The sequence below is a fragment of the Pongo pygmaeus genome, chromosome 6 (genome assembly GCF_028885625.2).
Source record: "Pongo pygmaeus isolate AG05252 chromosome 6, NHGRI_mPonPyg2-v2.0_pri, whole genome shotgun sequence".
Taxonomy (NCBI): domain Eukaryota; kingdom Metazoa; phylum Chordata; class Mammalia; order Primates; family Hominidae; genus Pongo; species Pongo pygmaeus.
In genome coordinates, this window is record NC_072379.2 from 21,046,076 (window position 1) to 21,067,061 (window position 20,986).

General features: G+C 44.5%; 1 long non-coding RNA gene and 1 other non-coding gene across 2 annotated transcripts in view; both read left to right on the forward strand.

Moving 5' to 3' along the window:
• The window catches only part of LOC129040618 (uncharacterized), a 66,438-nt gene that overhangs the window by 17,696 nt on the left and 27,756 nt on the right, over positions 1-20,986 (forward strand). The window contains exons 8-12 of the long non-coding RNA XR_010127072.1: positions 8,474-8,977; positions 10,688-10,762; positions 12,011-12,159; positions 12,896-13,000; positions 14,094-14,197. This is a non-coding gene — a long non-coding RNA (uncharacterized LOC129040618). The remainder of the gene's footprint in view (positions 1-8,473; positions 8,978-10,687; positions 10,763-12,010; positions 12,160-12,895; positions 13,001-14,093; positions 14,198-20,986) is intronic.
• Positions 18,923-19,026, forward strand: LOC129041773 (U6 spliceosomal RNA). Its single transcript, XR_008503926.1, has one exon. It is a non-coding gene; the product is annotated as a U6 spliceosomal RNA (small nuclear RNA).

A 20,986-nucleotide genomic window follows, 5' to 3' on the forward strand; every position in this document is an offset into this window, starting at 1 on the left:
TCAGATTCAGAGTTATAAACATAGCCCCCACCCAAATAACTTCCAAAGAAAAGAAAGAGGCCGGGTGTGGTGGCTCACACCTGTAATCCCAGCACTTTGCGAGGCTGAGGCAGGCGGATCACGAGGTCGGGAGTTCGAGACCAGCCTTGCCAACATGGTGAAACCCCATCTGTACTAAAAATACAAAAATTAACCAGGTGTGGTGGTGCGTAGCTGTAATCCCAGCTACTTGGGAGGCTGAGGCAGGAGAATTGCTTGAATCTGGGAGGCGGAAGTTGCAGTGAGCTGAGATCGCGCCACTGTACTCCAGCCTGGGCGACAGAGCAACACTCCATCTCAGGGAAAAAAAAAAGAAAGAAAGAAAGAAAGAAAAAAAAATAAGTAATTCTTGAGCCACCAGAAAACAAAGATCACACTGTTTTTGTTCTGTTTAGAAACAGAATAAATGCCTTATACTCATTAAATATTGTTGAATGAGTGATGAGATGCTGAAAAAGGGGTGCCAGTGAATATGAAAGGGAAGTGAGGTTTTGAGAGATATTTAGGAGATAAAATATCAGGACAGCTTATTGTTGACACGTTGAATAGAAATAGTAGTAGGGCAGAAGGAGGACTGTAGGATGCCCTTCAGGTTTCTGGTTCAGGTATCTTGGTGCATGGCAGTGCCATTTATTGAGACAGGGAAAGTGGAGATACAGAGGACACACATTGCCAGGGAGAAGGAATTCACCTTTGGACACACGATGCTCAGGACATCCAGGCAGAGATGTCTAAAAGGTAGTTGGAAAGACAGAGCTCAGCGGCGTCATATCCAGACTCATGGTAGCCAGAATTCCAGAGTCATCAGCTAGTGTGGGCTCTCCTAAAAAGCGTGTATGATGAGGAGGGCAGGGATAGGTCTCATATGGCATTCACTTCCAATACATTTTGGCTCTAGAGAGGAGGCAAAGATAAACTAGCTGTATGGACAGTTTGCATCTCAGTCAGGTCATCCCATGACCATGGAATATTTTTTCTGCAGAAGCTGATGGTCTCAAATGAAGGCTTGCCTTACCTGTTCCTCTGGCTGCCAACCTCTTTCTCTTAGTTAGGTTGACTGGGACAGACGTGGAGGCTTCCTCCCTCCTAGACTCCCTGCTAACATTGGAACATTTGTGGCCTTTTAACTCTGTAGGTGATTCAAATTTGCATTTATCTTTTTATTTTATTTTATTTTATTTATTTATTTTTTTTGAGATGGAGTCTTGCTCTGTCACCCAGACTGGAGTGCAGTGTTGCGATCTCAGCTCACCGCAAGCTCCACCTCCCAGGTTCATGCCATTCTCCTGCCTCAGCCTCCCGAGTAGCTGGGACTATAGGTGCCCGCCACCACGCCCGGCTAATTTTTTGTATTTTTAGTAGAGATGGGGTTTCACTGTGTTAGCCAGGATGGTCGTGATCCGCCCGCCTCGGCCTCCCAAAGTGCTGGGATTACAGGCGTGAGCCACCATGCCTGGCCTATCTTTTTAAGAGACAAGGTCTCATCCTGTTTTCTGGGCTGGAGTCGAGTGGCAGAATTGTAGCTCACTGCAGCCTCAACCCTCTAGGCTCAAGTGATCCTCCCACCTCAGCCTCCCAAGTAAGTGTGGGATCACAAGTATATGCCACCAAGCCCAGCTAATTTTTTATTTTTTTTGTAGAGACAGCATCTCCCCCATGTTGTCCAGGCTGGTCTCGAACTCCCGGACTCAAGTGATCTTCTTACCTTGGCTTTCCAAAGTAAAGCCTGGGATTGCCAAATACGGTGGCTCATGCCTATAATCCCAGCACTTTGGGAGGCCAAGGCAGGTGGATCACTTGAGCTCAGAGTTCGACACCAGCCTGGGCAACATGGTGAAACCCTATCTCTACTAAAAATACAAAAAATTAGCCGGGCGTGTTGGCATGTGCCTGCAGTCCCAGCTACTCAGGAGATTGAGGCAGGAGAATTGCTTGAACCTGGAGGCGGAGGTTGCAGTGAACTGGGATTACACCACTGCACTCCAGCCTGGGTGACAGAATGAGACTCCGACTCAAAAAAAAAAAAAGAAAAAACAAAGTGCTGGGATTACAGGCATGAGCCAACATGTTTGCATTTATCTAGTTGAAGCTGCGAGGAGGTAGGAGGGCCTAGTTGTCCTTGGTGTTTTGATGTAAGGGCTAGACAGTGGATTAATTTTATTAAATATTGCTAAATATTAATAAATTTATTAAATCCAGTAAAGATTGTTAAATATTAATATATTTATTAAATTTATTAAATATTAAGTATTATTAATTAATTATTACAGGTTCTTTTATACCACAAAGCTAGATAAACCCTTTACCGGCCCTGAATAATGGCTTCCCCTTTCTTTTTTCCTTTTTTCTTTTTGTCTGGGGAAGGGGGACCACAGAAGTATTTAATGAAATAGCACTTGTGGCCAAGTGCGGTGGCTCGCACCTATAATCCCAGCACTTTGGGAGGCTGAGGTGGGCGGATCACCTGAGGTCAGGAGTTGGAGACCAGCCTGGCCAACATGGTGAAACCCCATCTCTACTAAAAATACAAAAGATTAGCCAGGCGTTGTGGCGGATCCTGTAGTTCCAACTACTTGGGAGGCTGAGGCAGGAGAATCGCTTGAACCGGGAGGTGGAGGTTGCATTGAGCCGAGATCATGCCATTGCACTCAACCTGCGTGACAGAGTGAGACTCCATCTCAAAAATTAAAAAAAAAAAAGCACTTGTGCTGAATATGGTCTTAAAATAGTTGCAATCCAGGCCGGGCACAGTGGCTCATGCTTGTAATCCCAGTGCTTTGGGAGGCTGAGGCAGGCAGATCACTTGAGGTTAGGGGTGACTAGCCTGGCCAACATGGTGAAATCTTGTCTCCACAAAAAATACAAAAATTAGCTAGGCGTGGTGGCAGGTGCCTGTAATACTGGGGAGGCTGTGGCAGGAGAATCACTTAAGCCCGGGAGGCAGAGGTTGCAGTGAGCCGAGACTGTACCACTGCATTCCAGCCTGGGTGACAGAGTGAGACTCTATCTCAACAAAGAAACAAATAAACACTTACAGTTGTAATCCTAGACCTAGATGCATATCTACCCTCTTTCCATTATGAAAAGCCAGGGATGAAATCAAACTGTAAAGAGAGCAAGGAAGGAGGACCACTATCTTGCTCTTTCACTCCCCTTATATATTTTTTAGCATATACTCACACCTCTGCTCTTTGTACATTTTTTATATGTTTTAAAGATATTTTAATCCAGTCTTGCATTTAAATGTTCAAATTTTAGGGGCCCACATGTTTTATCAGTTTTTCTTTGTTTTTTGTTTTTGTTTTGTTTTGTTTTGTTTTTTGAGACGGAGTCTCGCTCTGTCACTCAGGCTGGAGTGCAGTGGCACTACCTTGGCTCATTGCAAGCTCCGTCTCCTAGGTTCACGCCATTCTCCTGCCTCAGCCTCCTGAGTAGCTGGGACTACAGGTCCCTGTCACAATGTCTGACTAATTTTTTTGTATTTTTAATAGAGACAGAGTTTCAGCGTGTTAGCTAGGATGGTCTCGATCTTCTGACCTCATGTTCCCTCCCCCTGAGCCTCCCAAAGTGCTGGGATTACAGGCATTAGCCACCATGCCTGGCCCTAATTTTGTATGTCTAGTACAGACGTGGTTTCGTTATGTTGCCCAGGCTGGTCTCGATCTCCTGACCTCGTGATCTGCCTGCCTCGGCCTCCCAAAGTTCTGGAATTACAGGTGTGAACCACCATGTCCGGGCCAGTTTTTCCCGTTCTAAGGAAACAGTTGAGTAATAGCTTTGCTCCTCCTTTAACCTAAATTATTCCTTTCACGAGGTTAGTGACTTCTGACAGGCAGAGGTAGGTAGTCTGAAGCCTGATTACCTGGTCCCAAAGTGGAGGAAATGGAGCCCTGACCCAAACAAATAGGTAGTAAAGGTAAATTAAAAATATGAAGTTATTTTGAAAGGCATATGTTGAGATGTTTAATATTATTTCCAGCCCTGTCTGGTGCACCGTGTAGAACTCCTCCACCTTATCATATGTCACTCTTAATAGTTCCTTGTGTATCCGTCCAGTGTTTATGTAAATAAAAGCAATATGAACGTATGTTCTTACCCCCTCATACTCTTTTACATGAAAGGTAGCTCATATAACCTGTTCTGTACTGTTTTGCCCTTAACAGTATGTCCTGGGGATCTTTCCTTGTTGGTACAGAGAAAGCTTTCTCATTCTTAAATCAGAGCTGCATAGTATTCCATTGTGTGAATGGCTGCCTCCTACTTTATTGAATCAGTTCCTTATACATGTGCACTTCAGTCATTTCCAGTATTTGCTCTTACAAGCAATACTTCAGTAAGCAAAGGCAGCTCTTTGTTTTTTTGAGACGGAGTCTTGCTCTGTCGCCCATGCTGGAGTACAGTGGCACGATCTCGGCTCACTGCAACCTCTGCTTCCTGGGTTCAAGCAATTCTCCCACCTCAGCCTCCTGAGTAGCTGGGATTACAGACGTGCACCAGCATGCCCAGCTAATTTTTGTATTTTTAGTAGAGATAAGGTTTCGCCATGTTGGTCAGGATGGTCTCGAACTTCTGACCTCAGGTGATCCACCCTCCTTGGCCTCCCAAAATGCTGGGGATTACAGGCCTGAGCCACTGTGCCCGGTCAAAGGCAGCTTTTTTATTTTTATTTTTTTTTGAGAGAAAGTTTGGCTCTTGCTGCCCAGGCTGGAGTGCAGTGGCGTGATCTCGGCTCACCGCAACCTCTGCCTCCTGGGTTCAAGTGATTCTTCTGCCTCGGCCTCCTGAGTAGCTGGGATTACAGTCATGTGCCATCACAGCCGGATAATTTTTTGTATTTTTAGTAGAGACGGGGTTTCACCGTGTTAGCCAAGATAGTCTCGATCTCCTGACCTCAGGTGATCCGCCCGCCTTGGTCTCCCAAACTATTGGGATTATAGGTGTGAGCCACCGCACCCAGCCAAAGGCAGCTTTTTAAAGGGTTGCACAGCACTGCATATGCTACTTAAAATGAGATTATTATTCTTCATTCTTAGAATCCCAGTTGGTTTTATTGGTTGATAAATTCCCAGTTACTCGTACTCACAAGCACAACATTGATGATGAGTCTGACATCTTTTCATAACTCAAGAGTCATTAGTATGACTGCCCCATGGAGGCATACTGCTCTCTCTCAGGTTTATTTCAATAATAAAACCTTTGGAAATTTTAATAGTGAAACCTACTTAAGGCCCTTTGCTCAAGATATCTGAATCACTGATCACTGCAATTACTCCCATGGCAGCCGTAGAGCAATTTAACAGGATAATAGTGAATAAGATAAATTACACTTCAGATTCTTAATGGATTGATGTGCAAAAGTATGTAAGGGAAGATGAAGGTGGGAGAGGAGTGCCTTTGAAATTTCTGCACACAGCAATAAAATAGGGAACTGGGCCATTGTAGCCATTACTGCTAGGGATTAGTCATCTAGTAGCAACCTCTGGGGCTCAGCGGTGGGTAGAACATCCTGTTTATTATAGACAACAAATTGGGTTCCCTTGTTTGTGTGTCTCTGTGGAGGGGTTGGAAATTCTAGGTGATTTGCTAATTGTCTGATATAGAATACTCCCTTTTCTACTAAATAATTAGTGTTTTTGGTGTGAAAATAGGGAGGCAGACCAGTTTTACAAATAGCTGCTGGCCTGGAGAATAACAGTTTCTGCCATGTGAGTGGTTTAAAAAGGCAGCCTGGAAAAGTAACTGTGGGATTGTAAGTGTTTCTTATTTTCAAGGCTAACATAAGTTCTTCCTATGTGTTGGGGTTGGAGGAGGGGCTGGGTCGGTTAAGAAGTGAGTACAGCGCTTGCTTTTGCTTTGAGTGTCCCTCAACCGTTTGTGTTTAGGAAAGAAGAATGAGTATGTGGTTATATGGGTAGGGGGTGGGCCCAGGGAAGGGGCCCAAGGTAGGAAATTCGGGAGACTTCACTGTAGTTCCACCCTTAGGGATATCCTTGGCACCTGGTCACATTATGGATGCCTCACCATCTGCTGGGTATCAATTTTTTTTTTTCTTTAGAGATGGAGTTTCACTCTTGTTGCCCTGGCTGGGGTGAAATGGTGCAGTCTTGGCTCACTGCAACCTCCACCTCCTGGGTTCAAAGGATTCTCCTGCCTCAGCCTTCCGAGTAGCTGGAATTACAGGCATGCACCACCACACCTGACTAATTTTGTATTTTTACTAGAGACGGGCTTTCTCCATGTTGGTCAGGCTGTTCTCAAACTCCCGACCTCAGGTGACCTGCCCGCCTTGGCCTCCCAAAGTGCTAAGATTACAGGCGTGAGCCACCTCGCCCGGCCAGTCACAATTTTAAAAAACCACCATAGCCTAGTTAATGATGCTTATTAGCTCGTCGCCACTAATCATTGTGCACACTCACTTCCTATATCAGAGGCTCTAAACTGCCCAATTTTTTTTTTTTTTTTTAAGATGGAGTCTTGTTCTGTCGCCCAGGCTACAGTACAGTGGCACAATCTTGGCTCACTGCAACATCTGCCTTCTGGGTTCAAGGGATTCTTGTGCCTCAGCCTCCCGAGCAGCTGGGATTGCAGGCATCCACCGTCACGCCCAGCTAATTTTTGTATTTTTTAGTAGAGACGGGGTTTTACCATGTTGGCCAGTCTGGTCTCAAACTCATGACCTCGAGTAATCTGCCCACCTCCGCCTCCCAAAATGCTGAGATTACAGGCGTGAGCCACCGCACGCAACCTAAACTGCCCAGTTTTAAGGGAACAGTTGGGAAAACACTTGCTTAAAAAGGAAGTGAAGGAGTTGCCACGACTGTGGTTAGCTGTGTGAAGACCCTAGAAAACCTATGTAATCTCCTGGGGGCTCACAGTCTTACTGCCTGGTCAAGAACCTTAGAAAACTTAGATGTATGTGTTAGGAGACCAGGTCTGAAAGCTCCCAGGGTTGTATAAACTTCTATATTAAGTTCCGTGATGCCCGATGGGTAGTCCCACATTTGGACACGCTATTGCTATTGCTGCTTCCTTCCTTATCATGAAAAGAGCAGAAGATGCAGATAATACATGAAGCAGGAAGACAAAGGGAAGACACTGAACTTGTCAGCTAACTTTGGGTGCCCCTCATGCTGCGTGTTTCCCATTGAGCCTCACTTATCAGTGACACAGGGAATGATCCCTTTGCTGTCCACTTTCCCTGTGGCTGCCTGGAGATGGGGGAGGCAGATCGTGTCACTTGCCGACATTATGTTGCTGTGGATTCGTTGGAGGGACAGGAACAGGAAATTTTCCTGGTGGTGTATGTGTCACGGGGGCTCACAGGGGTACTTTTGAATCTTCTCACTGGCCTCTGATTCTGTGACCCTGGTTATTACATGTTCAGAAAGTGTCAGCTTATTTGAAAGTGATACTCTTCTTTTCTATTTAAACATCGCCAAAGACCATCACGCTTTTTTTTTTTTTAATTGAAACATTTTGGTATTTTTTATTTTTTGGAGATAGTCTTGCTCTTTCATATGAACATGAAGGGGACTCATCGTCTTTCTCCTGCAGTATGTCTTTAATTTAATATCAATGAAGGGTCATGTCTGAATGAATTGTAGAAGTTTAGGACCTAAAAAAGGAAGGTCCCAGAAACCGGGCTTTGGTTTATTTCTACTACTACACTTGCTATTGAAACCAAGCAGGTGACTTCATTTCTCTTGGATTCAGCTTTCTCATGTGTCAGGATGGGAGAGGAAGGGAGGCGTTGGGATAAGTGTCATTCCGCTGTCTGTACTTCAAATCTGGCTAACACACGTGTGGCAAATACTTAGATTTGTTGACAGTGGTTTGCTGGAGTGGTGTCTTGAACGATTCTGAGCAGGCTCAGCAAGAAAGTGTGTTTGAGTTGATTGGGCGTATCTGTCATGGAGAAGGAAGTAATGAATGGGGAGTGCTCGCAGCATTCCTGGGGCATTCCTGTTTATTATCTCAATACCTGGTGCTGATGTTTCCTGTCCCTTATCGGGAATCCTGACTACTCTGTGTCTGATGACTGGAACTTACTGAGTGCTGCTTAGTTGCATCATAGACACCACCTGTCTTTGAACAGCTACCCTGCCTCTTGATGAGAATGCAAAGGCTGCCAGGGACCACTGCTGTATGGAATGGACTTCGGTCATTTCTGCTTAGAGCACAGAGGTCATTTTGACTAATAACATAACTCTCCTTTTGATTGAAAGTGTTAAAATTGTTCCTCCTAAAAGTACTTATTTTTTAGGCTTGTTCTTCAGATTTGCCCAATATCCTAAGTAAAATGCCTTCAATATGAAGTGGATATTGCTTGATTGTAGGGAACTTGTCCATAATGTACTTGAGAATGCAGATACAAATAAAAGAATGTCTGTGTCAAATTTCATCTTCTACAAATTATGTTCTCTTGCGCTTTCAGCTCAAGCTGTTGGACTCGCCGAGGCAGTAAAAGTACCATATCTTGTGTTTGAATCAAACTCCAATTTCCTGTATATAGAAGGCTTGCCAGACAGGATTCCCTTCCGAAGCCCTACCTGGTTTGGAATTCCATGACTTGAAAGGATCCTTCGTGGGAGTAATAAAATGAAGTTTGTTGTTAAAAAGTAAATTCTGGGCGGGACATGGTGGCTCACATCTGTAATCCCAGCACTTTGGGAGGCTGAGGCGGGCAGATCACCTGAAGTCAGGAGTTTGAGACCAGCCTGGCAAACATGGCGAAACCCCATATCTATTAAAAATACAAAGAATTAGCTGGGCGTGGTGGCAGGTGCCTGGAAACCCAGCTACTTGGGAGGCTGAAGCAGGAGAATCACTTGAACCTGGGAGGCAGAGGCTGCAGTGAGCCGAGATCACACCATAGCACTCCAGCCTGGGTGACAGAGTGAGACTCTGCCTCAACAACAACAACAACAACAATAAAAAAGTAATTTCTATTTGCCACTGTAGTCATTTCTGGAATTAAAACAATAAAATGATATTTCTACTAAAATGTTTTTCTAGCTAGAGGTGACAAGTGTGGCTGTGAGTCCTTGATGAAAAGTCTGGCTCTGAGCTGCAGTCCTGGCACTCTCTATTGACCCCACATCCCATACTCAGTCATCTTCATCAGTACAAGAATAGTGACCCCTGCCTCCACGATGTTCAGACAGACTGTGGTGGCTTGCACTATGCCTAAGTACTTGAATGACGTTTAATCTGCTGGGTTTTATTTGCTTTGTCATTCCTGGGTCAGTCTTGTTGGCGACTAAATATTGACGATTGAGTTTCCTTCCTTTTTTTTTTTTGAGACAAAGTTTCACTCTTGTTGTCCTAGCTGGAGTGCAATGGCGCGATCTTTACTCAGTGCAACTTCCGCCTCCCAGGTTCAAGTGATTCTTCTGCCTCAGCCTCCCGAGTAGCTGGGATTACGGGTATGCGCCACCATGCCCTGCTAGTTTTTGTATTTTTTGTAGAGACGGGGTTTTACCAAGTTGGTCAGGCTGGTCTCAAACTTCTGACCTCAGGCGACCCACCCGCCTCAGCCTCCCAAAGTGTTGGGACTACAGGTGTGAGTCACTGTGCCCGGCCTGATGATTTTTTTATTATATCTGTGTTTCTGCAGAATTTTAGTGGCTGAAGAAAGAACACTAGTGTTAATTTTCTTTTTCATGAAAGAAGTGATTTACTCTTCATTCAATTACTTGCCAGTCATGGGAAGGAAAAGTCAAGGTTTTCATCCACAATGATAGGAATTATTGTGACATTACAGGATGACTCTGTGAACACCTTTAGGGAAAAACCCTGGTCATATCACAACCATTTTACTTGCTGTGAGACCACCATTGTACTGGCTACTGTAACATTTCTTGGTTTTCTAGACCTGAACTAGTTATTTTCTACTTGCCTCCTGGAATGGCTAATAAAATAAACACTAAAGGTAGAAGATTACCTGTACTTCGTATTATATTTCACTGCATTAAGACATTCTTTATCAGCATTCCTTAAATCACACAGAATCATTGGCCACTATCTTTGTGGGACTTGCAGTTAGTTTCTTGGCTTTTGAAGGTGTTTTATTTAATGGACCTCTTTTTCTTTAAAAAACCATTTTATTGGAAGTGTCACATTTGCAATCCCACTTCATTCATGTTTCCGTGGCTTTGTTGAGCCCCCTGTGGAGGATTACACTACAAGTTTAATTCTGCAGGTTTCTTTTTTTTTTTTTTTTTTTTCTTGAGACAGAGTCTCGCTCTGTCGACCAGGCTGGAGCGCAGTGGCGCAATGTTGGCTGACTGCAGCCTCCGCCTCCCGGGTTCAAGCAATTCTCCTGCATCAGTCTCCCGAGTAGCTGGGGCTACAGGTGTGTGCCACCATGCCCAGTCAATTTTTTGTATTTTTTTTTTTTTTTTTTTTTTTTAGTAGAGATGAGGTTTCACCATTTTCGCCAGGCTGGTCTCAAAACTCCTAACCTTGTGATCCACCCGCCTCGGCCTCCCAAAGTGCTGGGATTACAGTCATGAGCCACCACGCCCAGCCACAGGTTTCTTTGAAATGAGCCAAACTGAATGAATTTTAATACTCTGCCCTTATAAAGCATCTCCTTCTGTATTTTTTTCCTACAATAGACTAAAGTAATTCTGTGCTTATTTTATAGCTTTGCAGTCCCCAAAAAGACCATGAAGCCCTGAGAGTAATGAAAAGCTTCCTGACATTGAGGTCACTGTGGAAGGTAAGGGCCATTCCTTGGCATGTTTCTGTTGATTTTCCATTGTAATAGTTATGTCAGTTCACTAGCTATGTGTTTATACAGATGAAGGTAACCAAACTAGTTGTACATATGAACAGCTTCCTTTGATAAAGCTAAATTTCTGAATGTTTTTAATTGAAATTTTGAAAATGATTAACAAAAAATAAATAAAATGGATCACATCATAAACTGCACTCAAGAAAATCCCTAAAATGCTTTTCCTCTATTACAACAAATAAGGGTGCAGAAGGTCATGTGGAATGTTTCTTCGTCTTTTGTCCTCTTTGTTTTTTCTATTCTTTTAAGGAAAGAAAGTTGAGGGGTAGTTTAAACAGCAGTGCCTGGAATGAAAGTGTTTCCTACGACACCCCCTAACGTACTTCGTTCTCTCCATGCCCACGGGGTCTGCAGGGTTCTCATCTTTTCATGTTCACAGTATTGAAATACCTCATACAATACCAAAGACAGTTCCCAACCAACCCTCAAATATGTGTATTTCTTCCATCTCCTCATAAATGCAAAAGGAAATAACTGTGTTAGGATCATTCTTTTTTTTTTTTTTTTTTTTTTTTTGGAGATGGAGGTCTCGCTCTGTCCCCCAGGCTGGAGTGTAGTGGCGTGATCTCAGCTCGCTGCAGCCTCTGCCTCCCAGGTTGAAGCAATTCTCCCACCTCTTTCTCCTGAGTAGCTGGGACTACAGGTGCACTCTGCCACGTCCAGCTAATTTTTTGTATTTTAGTAGAGACGGGAATTCACCATGTTGCCCAAGCTGGTGTCGAACTCCTGAGCTCAGGCAATCTGCCGCCTCGGCCTCCCAAAGTGCTACGATTACAGGCATGAGCCACCGCACCTGGCCTAGGATCATTCTTTATGTCCTAGGTGTCAGTTTTTTAAATAAAGAGTTTGCAGTACTGGTGTTTAGTGGTGCGGTAATTTCCATTTAATCATCTGGCATACTCAGAGAGAGGATACCAGGTGACTAAGAGTATACCTCACAAAGAGTATACCAGATGACTAAATGGGGATGAGAGCGAGTATTTAAATGCTTCATTCATTGATGCTGTTAAGGGAAAGTTTACTTAATAACATAAACTCTTGGTTATGAATTAGATGTTTCTCCTATGAAAGCTTGTAGGCATCTTTTAGCAACTTAATACCAGATTATTTCTGTTCAGAACTGCGAAGAATTAAAAATACATTCAAACCTGTACTTTTCTCCTTTTGAAAAAGATGAGAGGATCAGAGATCTCTCCTCTACACGAGGTGCCATCCTTTCCTGAAGGAGCTCCTTGTAAAGTGCATGAGGTGTTCCTTTTGGTAAAAAGACACACTGCGCAACCACGGAGACCTGAGCCTGAACCTATAAAGATTTGAACAAGGTGAACAATGATACTATGTAAAACACGTGCCACCATGCCTGGCCTCTGCTAGTCCTATATTGTCTAGAGTTCTTTTTTTGGTAGCCAGTCTGTCATTATGCCTTTGCCCTGTCATAATTAGTATTTTTTTTATTTTAAATTTGACACTTTACACATTTGAGTGGTTTATGTCTCCTGTTTGGATTCTGACAAAAACAGAATTGATGCTAGGAAGGGTCCTGGGAAATAGACCCACACAACTGGGATTTGGGCATAGATTTGGTTATCCAAGGGGCAGCGCTGAGCTCGTTGCCAGTGGGAAATGGGATGCTGGTGATTTCCAGGAAGTGGCCTCATAATGACTCAAGCTACCACTTACTGTTGATTGTGATGAAATGCCAGCTGAGGCACATGCCTTGGGAGCTAAGTGGCTGCTGTACTTGACCACTAGGAAGACTGGTGTGGGAAGAATCCTTTTGGATTCTCCAGCGTGTGTTGCCCAGGCTGGAGCACAGTGGTGTGATCTGCTCACTTCAGCAGGGGCCCTGATCCCTGGGCCACAGGCCTGTACTGGGCCACACAGCAGGAGGTGAGCAGAGGGTGGGCGAGCGAAGCTTCATCTGTATTTACAGCCGCTCCCCACGTTACCACCTGATCTCTGCCTCCTGTGAGATCAGCGGCAACATCAGATTCTCATGTGAGCACAAACCCTGTTGTGAACTGTGCATGCAAGGGATCTGTCTTGCTGTGTCCTTAGGAGAATCTAATGCCTGATGGTCTGCCACTGTCTCCCATCACCCCCAGATGGGACCATCTAGTTGCCGAAAAACAAGCTGAGGCCTCCCACTCATCCTACATTATGGTGAGTTATATAATTATTTTGTTATATGCTACAATGAAATAATAATAAAGTGCACAATAAATGTAATGTGCTTGATATATCCCAAAACTGACCTTTGCTGCCCCGAGTCTATGGAAAAACTGTCTTACACAAAACTAGTCCCTCGTGCCTCAAAAACTGAGGACCACTGCACTTGAGCACTTACGGAGAGAAAAACAAAAAGCTCAAGTCTTCACCTCTCAGCATAAGTCATGGTCTAAGATCCACGATAGCCCAAACAGAATTTCTTATTTCTTGTATCCACGGGGCTGATATCATTGGAAGTCAAACACAAACTTAAATGTGCGGGTTGCCGAATTACAATGACAGTTGAATCAGTTGAATTCACTGTGTCACCAAGGTTCTCAAGAGAATGTTAGGGCACTAATAAATGAAGAATGGGATCTTTTTTTTTTTTTTCTTTTGAGACAGTCTCCCTGTGTTGCCCAGGCTGGAGCACAGTGGTGTGATCTTAGCTCACTGCAGTCTCAACCTCCCAGGCTCAAGCTATCCTTCTGCCTCAGCCTCCAGGGGAGCTGGGACCACAGGGATGAGCCACCATGGCCGGCTAATTTTTGTGTTTTTTTTAGAGATGTGGTTTCACCGCATTGCTCAGGCTGGTCTCAAACTCCTGGGCTCAAGCCATCCACCCACCTTGGACTTCCCAATTTTTGAGATTATAGGCAGGAGCCACCATGCCCGGCCCTGTTCTCTTTTACACTAGTTTATTGTGAGGACCTCCAATTGTCTTCCTGACTTGTATAGGCTTGCTTACTTCAGCCTGTTCACTGAAGCCAGAAGAATTCTCCTAAAAGGCAAATTTGGGTCAGAATTGTCCTCGATTAAAACCTGATGGTGACTGCCCATTGTCTTTAAGACAAAGTCCAAACTAATGTGGCCACAGGGCCTGGTAAGAGCTGGCCTCCACTCACCTTCCTAGTTTTATCCTGCACCACCCTCCCCTCCAGCCACACGGAATGTCAGTTTCCTTGGGGGACTTTACTGGTCATTCTTCAGGAAACCCTCTCCCTACCTCCATCATCACTCTTTCGCTTTCATCTTTGCTCATCTTTAGCCTCAGCCGAGATGTCTCACCCCACTCTCTGTGATGCAACAAGAAGCCCCTGGGGAGCATTTCAGTCCCAGTCTATACTTCTGTCATGTGCTCATCGCAGTCTGGTAAGTGTTGGCCTGTGATTCCTAGATTAGTCCATTTTGCATTGCTATAAGGAAATACCTCAGATTGGGTAGTTTATAAAGAAAAAAGGTTTATTTGGCTCACAGTCCTGCCGACTATACAAGTAGCATGGTGCCAGGCTGGGCGCAGTGGTCCACACCTGTAATCCTGGTACTTTGGGGTGCTGAGGCAGGAGGATTGCTTGAGCCCAGAAGTTTGAAACCAGCCTGGGAAACATGGTGAGATCTTGTCTCTAGTAAAAATAAAAAAAAATAGCCAGGCATGGTAGTGCATTGACACATGCCTGTGGTCCCAGCTACTTGGGAGGCTAAGGTAAAAAGATCTCTTTATCCCAGGATGTCAGGGTTGCAGTGAGCCATAATTACACCACTGCTCTCTAGCCTGAGTGTCAGAGTGAGACCCTGTCTCAGAAAAACAAAAGCATAGTACCAGCATCCGCTGGTGAGGACCTCAGGAGGCTTCCACCCATGGCGGAAGGTGAAGGAGGAGCCGACATGTCACTTGCTGAGAAGAAGGAGCAACGGAGAGAGGAGGAGGTGCCAGGCTCTTTAAACAACCAGCTCTCACGTGAACTAGTAGAGAGAGAACTCACTCATTACCTTGGGGAGGGCACCAAGCCATTCATGAGGGATCTGCCCCCATGACCCACACACCTCCCACCAGGCACCACCTCCAACATTAGGGATTCAATTTCAGTATGAGATTTGGAGGAGACAAACATTCAAACTGTATCAATTTCCTGCCACCCTATAAGCTACATGAGGGCAGAAACTCTTTTTCTTTTCTTTTTTCTTTTTTTTTTTTTGAGACGGAGTTTCACTCTTGTTGCCCAGGCTGGAGTGCAGTACCGCGACCTCAGCTCGCTGCAATCTCCGCCTCCCAGGTTCAAGCGATTCTCCTGACTCAGCCTCCTAAGTAACTGGGATTACAGGCATGCACAACCATGCCCCACTAATTTCTGTACTTTTAGTAGAGACGGGGTTTCACTCTGTTAGTAAGGCTGGTCACAAACTCCTGACCTCAGGTGATTCACCTGCCTCGGCTTTCCAAAGTGCTGGGATTACAGGTGTGAGCCACTGCTCCTGGCCAAGGGCAGAAACTCTTATACCTTGTTCACTGCTGTTTCCTGGGCACCTATTATAGTGCCTGGTATATAGTAGGTGCTCAATATGTATTTGTTAGGGACTGATGTGTTGGTTCAAGCCTGTAATCCCATCGCTTTGGGAGATGGGGGCCAGAGGATTGCTTGTGCCCGGGAATTCAAGGCCAGCCTGGGAAACATAGTGAGACCCTGTCTCTAGAAAAAATAATAAGCTGGCCAGGCGTGGTGGCTCACGCCTGTAATCCCAGCACTTTGGGAGGCCAAGGTGTGCAGATCACCTGAGGTCAGGAGTTCAAGACCAGCCTGGCCAACGTGGTGAAACCCCATCTCTACTGAAAATACAAAAAATTAGTCGGGCATGGTGGCACACACCTGTAATTCAAGCTACTCGGGAGGCTGAGGAAAGAGAATCGCTTGAACTCAGGAGGCAGAGGTTGCAGTGAGCCAGGATCATGCCACTGCACTCCATTCAGCCTGGGCGACAGAGCAAGACTCCGTCTGAAAAAAAAAAAAAAAAGAAAAAACTAATAAACGTAGCCAGGTGTGGTGTTACATGGCTGTAATCCCAACTACTTGGGAGGCTGAGGTGGGAGAATCACTTGAGCCCAGTTGATGGAAGCTGTAGGGAGCCATAATCACCTCGCCGTACCTCAGCCTGTGTGACTGAGGGGGACTCTGTCTCAAAAAAAGTAAAAAAAAGAAAAAGAAAAGAGAAATATTCGTTAGGGAAAAAAAGAGTGAGCAAGCAAAGTTTCAGGAGAGTACTGTGAATGTGGGTCATGTCAGTAGAGCGTAGGGACTTGGGCAGGAGCGGCTGGACTTGAAGAGCAGGTTGGTGGAGACCAGGTCATTTATCCTGAGCAGTTTGCCCTGTAGCATGTAGATCAAATATCGCACGTTGGCTGCTGGCAACTGAACTGGGCTTCCTGTTTCTGTGTTTGGTTTGGCCATCACAGTGTTGAAGAACTATCGAAGTGAATACCTTGCAGTTTGCTACAGTTCTCCCTGGTCTCCCACATTACTCCGGCCTCCTTACCTCCTGTAGGTTGCCTGACCCTCTGAGACCTGTGTTTGCTATTCCTGCAGATGGGTGGGTATGAGGTGATTTAAGGAGGAAGATTTAATATATGAGTTGTAGAAAGATAAATAGACTGGGCGCAGTGGCTAAAGCCTGTAATCCCAGCACTTTGGGAGGCCAAGGCGGAAGGATTAGTTTGACCCAGGAGTTCAAGACCAGTCTGAGCCACATAGCGAGACCCCCTCTCTACAAAAAATTTAAAAATTAGCGAGGCATGGTGGCATGCACCTGTAATCCCAGCTACTCGGGAGGCTGAAGTGGGAGGATAGCTCGAGCCCAGGAGTTGAAAGCTGCAGTAAGCGGTGATCTCGCCACTGCACTCCAGTCTGAGTGACAGAGTGAGACCCTATCTCAGGGGAAAAAAAAAAAAAGCAAGAGAGATAAATAGATCCAGCATTAGTGGGAGTGTGCTTTTGAGTGCTCTTTAGGAGAAAATTTTATTTTCTTCTTTAAATTTTTTATATTCTAGCAAGCCATTTCTTCAACAAGGAGAAATTGATTTCATCCAAAGAGCCCTAGGAGCAAGGGCAGACTCAGAAAAATCAGAGGCACTGTAGTCAGTTTGAGCAGCTTATGTCTTCAGACTGCTAAGCTGGCCAGTGCCAGGCTGGGTCCCTTTAATTTGTCAAACACAAATCACCCTGCTGGAATCTCAAGTTGGATCTGCAGTAGATCACCATTAACTCAGCAGCTTGCTATGTTGTGAGTCCTTATGCCAGGAACTGTGCGGGATACAAAATGTAACAGAAGGCTGGAATAGAGCATCTCCCGGGGAAATGAGAGCCAGTGATACAGCGGTGCCCCATGGAGACAGCCAGCTGGTGTTTGGTAGTGCTTTGTGGAACGGCTGTACTTTGGTAAGGTCTCCACATCTGCAATGTGGCCTTCAATATTGTAGGTCCCCAAACTCCAGGTTTTTACATTCCCTGCATAGGTCAGGGTCGTAGGGAGTGATTCATCCTAGCAGAACTCTCTGGTTTTTAAGGCAGGCGTTCCATTTATTAATTGACAAAGGAGGCATATTTCTCCTCTAGTAACCTGATGATTTAGGTGCTTTCTTCAGGGACACCCTTTCCACATAAAGGTTCTTGGAAAACTAAGCAGAGTATGAGGAAAAGGCTGTGAACAAGCTTGCTGGTCCCTCCCTGTCCTAAAAAAGAGCATACCTCTTCTGTAACCAGAAAACCCTTTTCACTAGTCAAGGCTGGGCAGACTGAGATGAAAGTGTGTGTGTGTGTGTGTGTGTGTGTGTGTGTGTGTGTGTAGAGACAGGGTCTCACTCTGTCACCCAGGCTGGGGTGCAGTGGTGAGATCAGAGCTCACTGCAGCTTCCACTTTTGTAGCTTCCACTTTCGTCCTCCCACTTCAGCCTGCAGAGTAGCTGGGACTATAGGACTGTGCCACCACACCCAGCTCATTTTCTAATTTTTCGTAGAGATGAGGTTTCACTGTGTTGCCCAGGCTGGTCTTGAACTTCTGGCCTTACGGGATCCTCCTGCCTTAGTCTCCCAATAGGCTGGGATTATAGGTATGAGCCACCTCACCTGACCTGTGATGAGTTTTCAACAATGTGATTCCTCTTTTACAGAATCACCTAAGCTAAAGATTCTTTTGAGAACAAGAGCTAGCCTGTGGTTTCATGGCTTTTCTTCCATTTGTGGTTCTTGCCAAGTGGAATTTAAATGACCTCTTATCAAGATGGATAAACCCAAGTTTCCCAGTGCTGGAATATAGAAAATGGATGGGCAAGTAAGTCCCACTCAGCACCCATAGCCCACACATGGGGACCTCAACACACCTGGGCCCCAGACATCACCTTTCATTGTGGGTAGCTCAGACATGACACTTTTGGTTGTTAAGTGCCCACTGGCAATAGTTTCTATAACAGCAAGTGAAGGAATAAATAGTCACCAAAACATATTCTGTTCCCAATTCCAACATTAATTGGGTGAGAGATAATTATTTTATGAAGAATTTTCATATGGCACAGTCCTGGCCATATGTTCAAGTGAACAGAAAAATTCTATTAAAAAGTCAACCTTCTATCTCACTCTGTTGCCCAGACTGGAGCGCAGTGGTGCAATTATGGCTCACTGCAGCCACAACTTCCTGGGCTCAAGCAGTCCTCCTGTCTCAGCTTCACAAGTAGCTGGGACTACAGGTGCTTGTCACTACACCTCACTAATTTTCCGATTTTTCCTATATGTGGATTCCACAGGACTGACTTGAAAACTTGAGTATGTGTGGATTTTGGTATACACAGAAATGGAGGAGCTGGAACCAATCCCCCCATATACCAAGGGACAAATTGTGTCTGTTTCTACAATTATGCTGTAGGATACATTATGTTCCATGACAATGGTAATTTTTAATGACAGTTTTTAATTGAGTGGAATTACCATAAAAATAATAAAAGTAGCAGCTAATATTTACTGAGCTGTTACTAGGTACCTATAACTACGATAGATTTTTAAATTTCCCATAACTGTTCCTTATTCCACTTAACCACGCTATCTTAAATTACTCATGCTTGCTTCGGTAGCACATATGCTAAAGTTGGAACAATAGAGAGATTGGCATGGCCTCTGTGCAAGAATGTCATGCAAATTTGTGAAGCATTCCATGTATTTTAAAAAAAGAGAAAAAAATTACTCCCAGATTTTCACTGGGTACCTGTGACCTTTTGTTTGAATTATATCCAAACATGATATTTCCAGAAGTGAGATTACTGTGAGTCACAGGGCATGAGCATTCTTATTACACTTGATGTAAATTGTCGAGCTTTCAGGCATGGTGGCTGTCTGCCTTTAATTCCAGCACTTTGGGAGGCTGAGGTGGGAGGGAGGATTGCTTGAAGCCAGGAGTTAGAGGAGGCAGTATAGGGAGTCACTGTCTGTATTATTTTAAAAAGACTGCCAAGCTTTACCCTGGAAGGCTTATATACAATTTAAACACCACTAATAGTGTAAAAAAATTGCCCATTTCAGGCCAGGCGCAGTGGCTCATGCCTGTAATCCCAGCACTTTGGGAGGCTGAGGTGGGTGGATCACGAGATAGAAATCGAGACCTCCCTGGCCGACATGGTGAAACCCCGTCTCTACTAAAAATACAAAAATTGGCTGGGCGTGCTGGCCTGTGCCTGTAATCTCAGCTACTTGAGATGCTGAGGCAGGAGCATCGCTTGAACACAGGAGGTGGAAGTTGCAGTGAGCACGCCACTGCACTCCAGCCTGGCGATAGAGTGAGACTCTGTCTCAAAAAAAAAAAAAAAAAAAGAAAATGCACATTTCATTGCATCTTTGCCGGCACAGGGTATTATAATTTAACAAGTTATTTTTTTGACTATTTTTAATAAGTAAAAGACCTAGTATTACTTCGTTTTTATTTGTCATATTTTAATATCTTTCCTTGTGTTAGCTTATCAGCTTTATTTCTTCATTGTCTTTTTTTTATTTTTGAGACCAAGTCTCACCCTGTCGCCGAGGCTTGAGTGTAGTGGTACAGTCTTGACTCACTGCAGCCTTGACCTCCTGGGCTCAGGTGATCCTTCCACCTCAGTTGCTGAGACTATAGGCACATGGAACCATACCTGGCTAATTTTTTTGATTTTTAGTAGAGACGAGGTCTTGCTATGTTTCCAGGCTGTTCTGGAATTCCTGGCCTCAAGCGATCCTCCCACCACCCCCTCCCAAAGTACTGGTATTATAAGTGTGAGCCACCATGCCTGGGCTGTCTGTGTCTTTTCCCTTTATTTATAGAGTTAATGTGTCTTTTACTAATTTGATTATCTATTTTTTATGAAATTATAAAAATAGTAAATACTTTTAAATAAAGAAGTGAAAATTTTCCTTCACTCTTTAGACCCGCAATTTTATCTCAGGAAATAATTGCTATTGCAAAAATGGGCCATATTCTTCAAGATATATATAGGCTAATTGGACATCACTTCACATTTTCATATTTCGTGGACATCTATGCCAATACCTATTGATCTATCTTAATCCTTTTCATGGTTGCATAATATTTTATTATATAGATGTATCACAATTTACCAGTCAGCCACTGTAGGCATTTAGGCTCCTTCTAATATTTGCTTTGAGCTCTTTATATAATTAAAAATTAATCCCCTCAGCCAGATGTGGCAGCTCAACCTGTAATCCCAGCACTTTGGAAGGCTGAGGTGGGAGAACTGCTTGAGGGTAGGAGATCATCACCAGCCTGGTCAACATAGTGACACTTTGTTTCTATTAAAAATTTTTAAAAAATGAGCTGGACATTGCAGTGCACAGCTGTAGTCCCAGCTACATGGGACGCTGAGACTGGAGGATCACTTGAGCCTAGGAGGTTGAGGCTGCAGTAAGCTGTGATCACACCACTGCACTCCAGCTTTGGTAAGAGAGTAAGACTGTGTTTCTTAAATAAAATAAAAATCAGGTGGGAAGATTGCTGTAGCCCCGGAGGTAGAGGCTGCCGTGAGCTGTGATTATACCACTGCAGTCCTGCCCACGCAATAGAGCAAGACCCTTTCTCAAAGAATAAAATAAAATAAAAATTAACCCTTTATCATATTTCCCACTAACACCTTCCGTC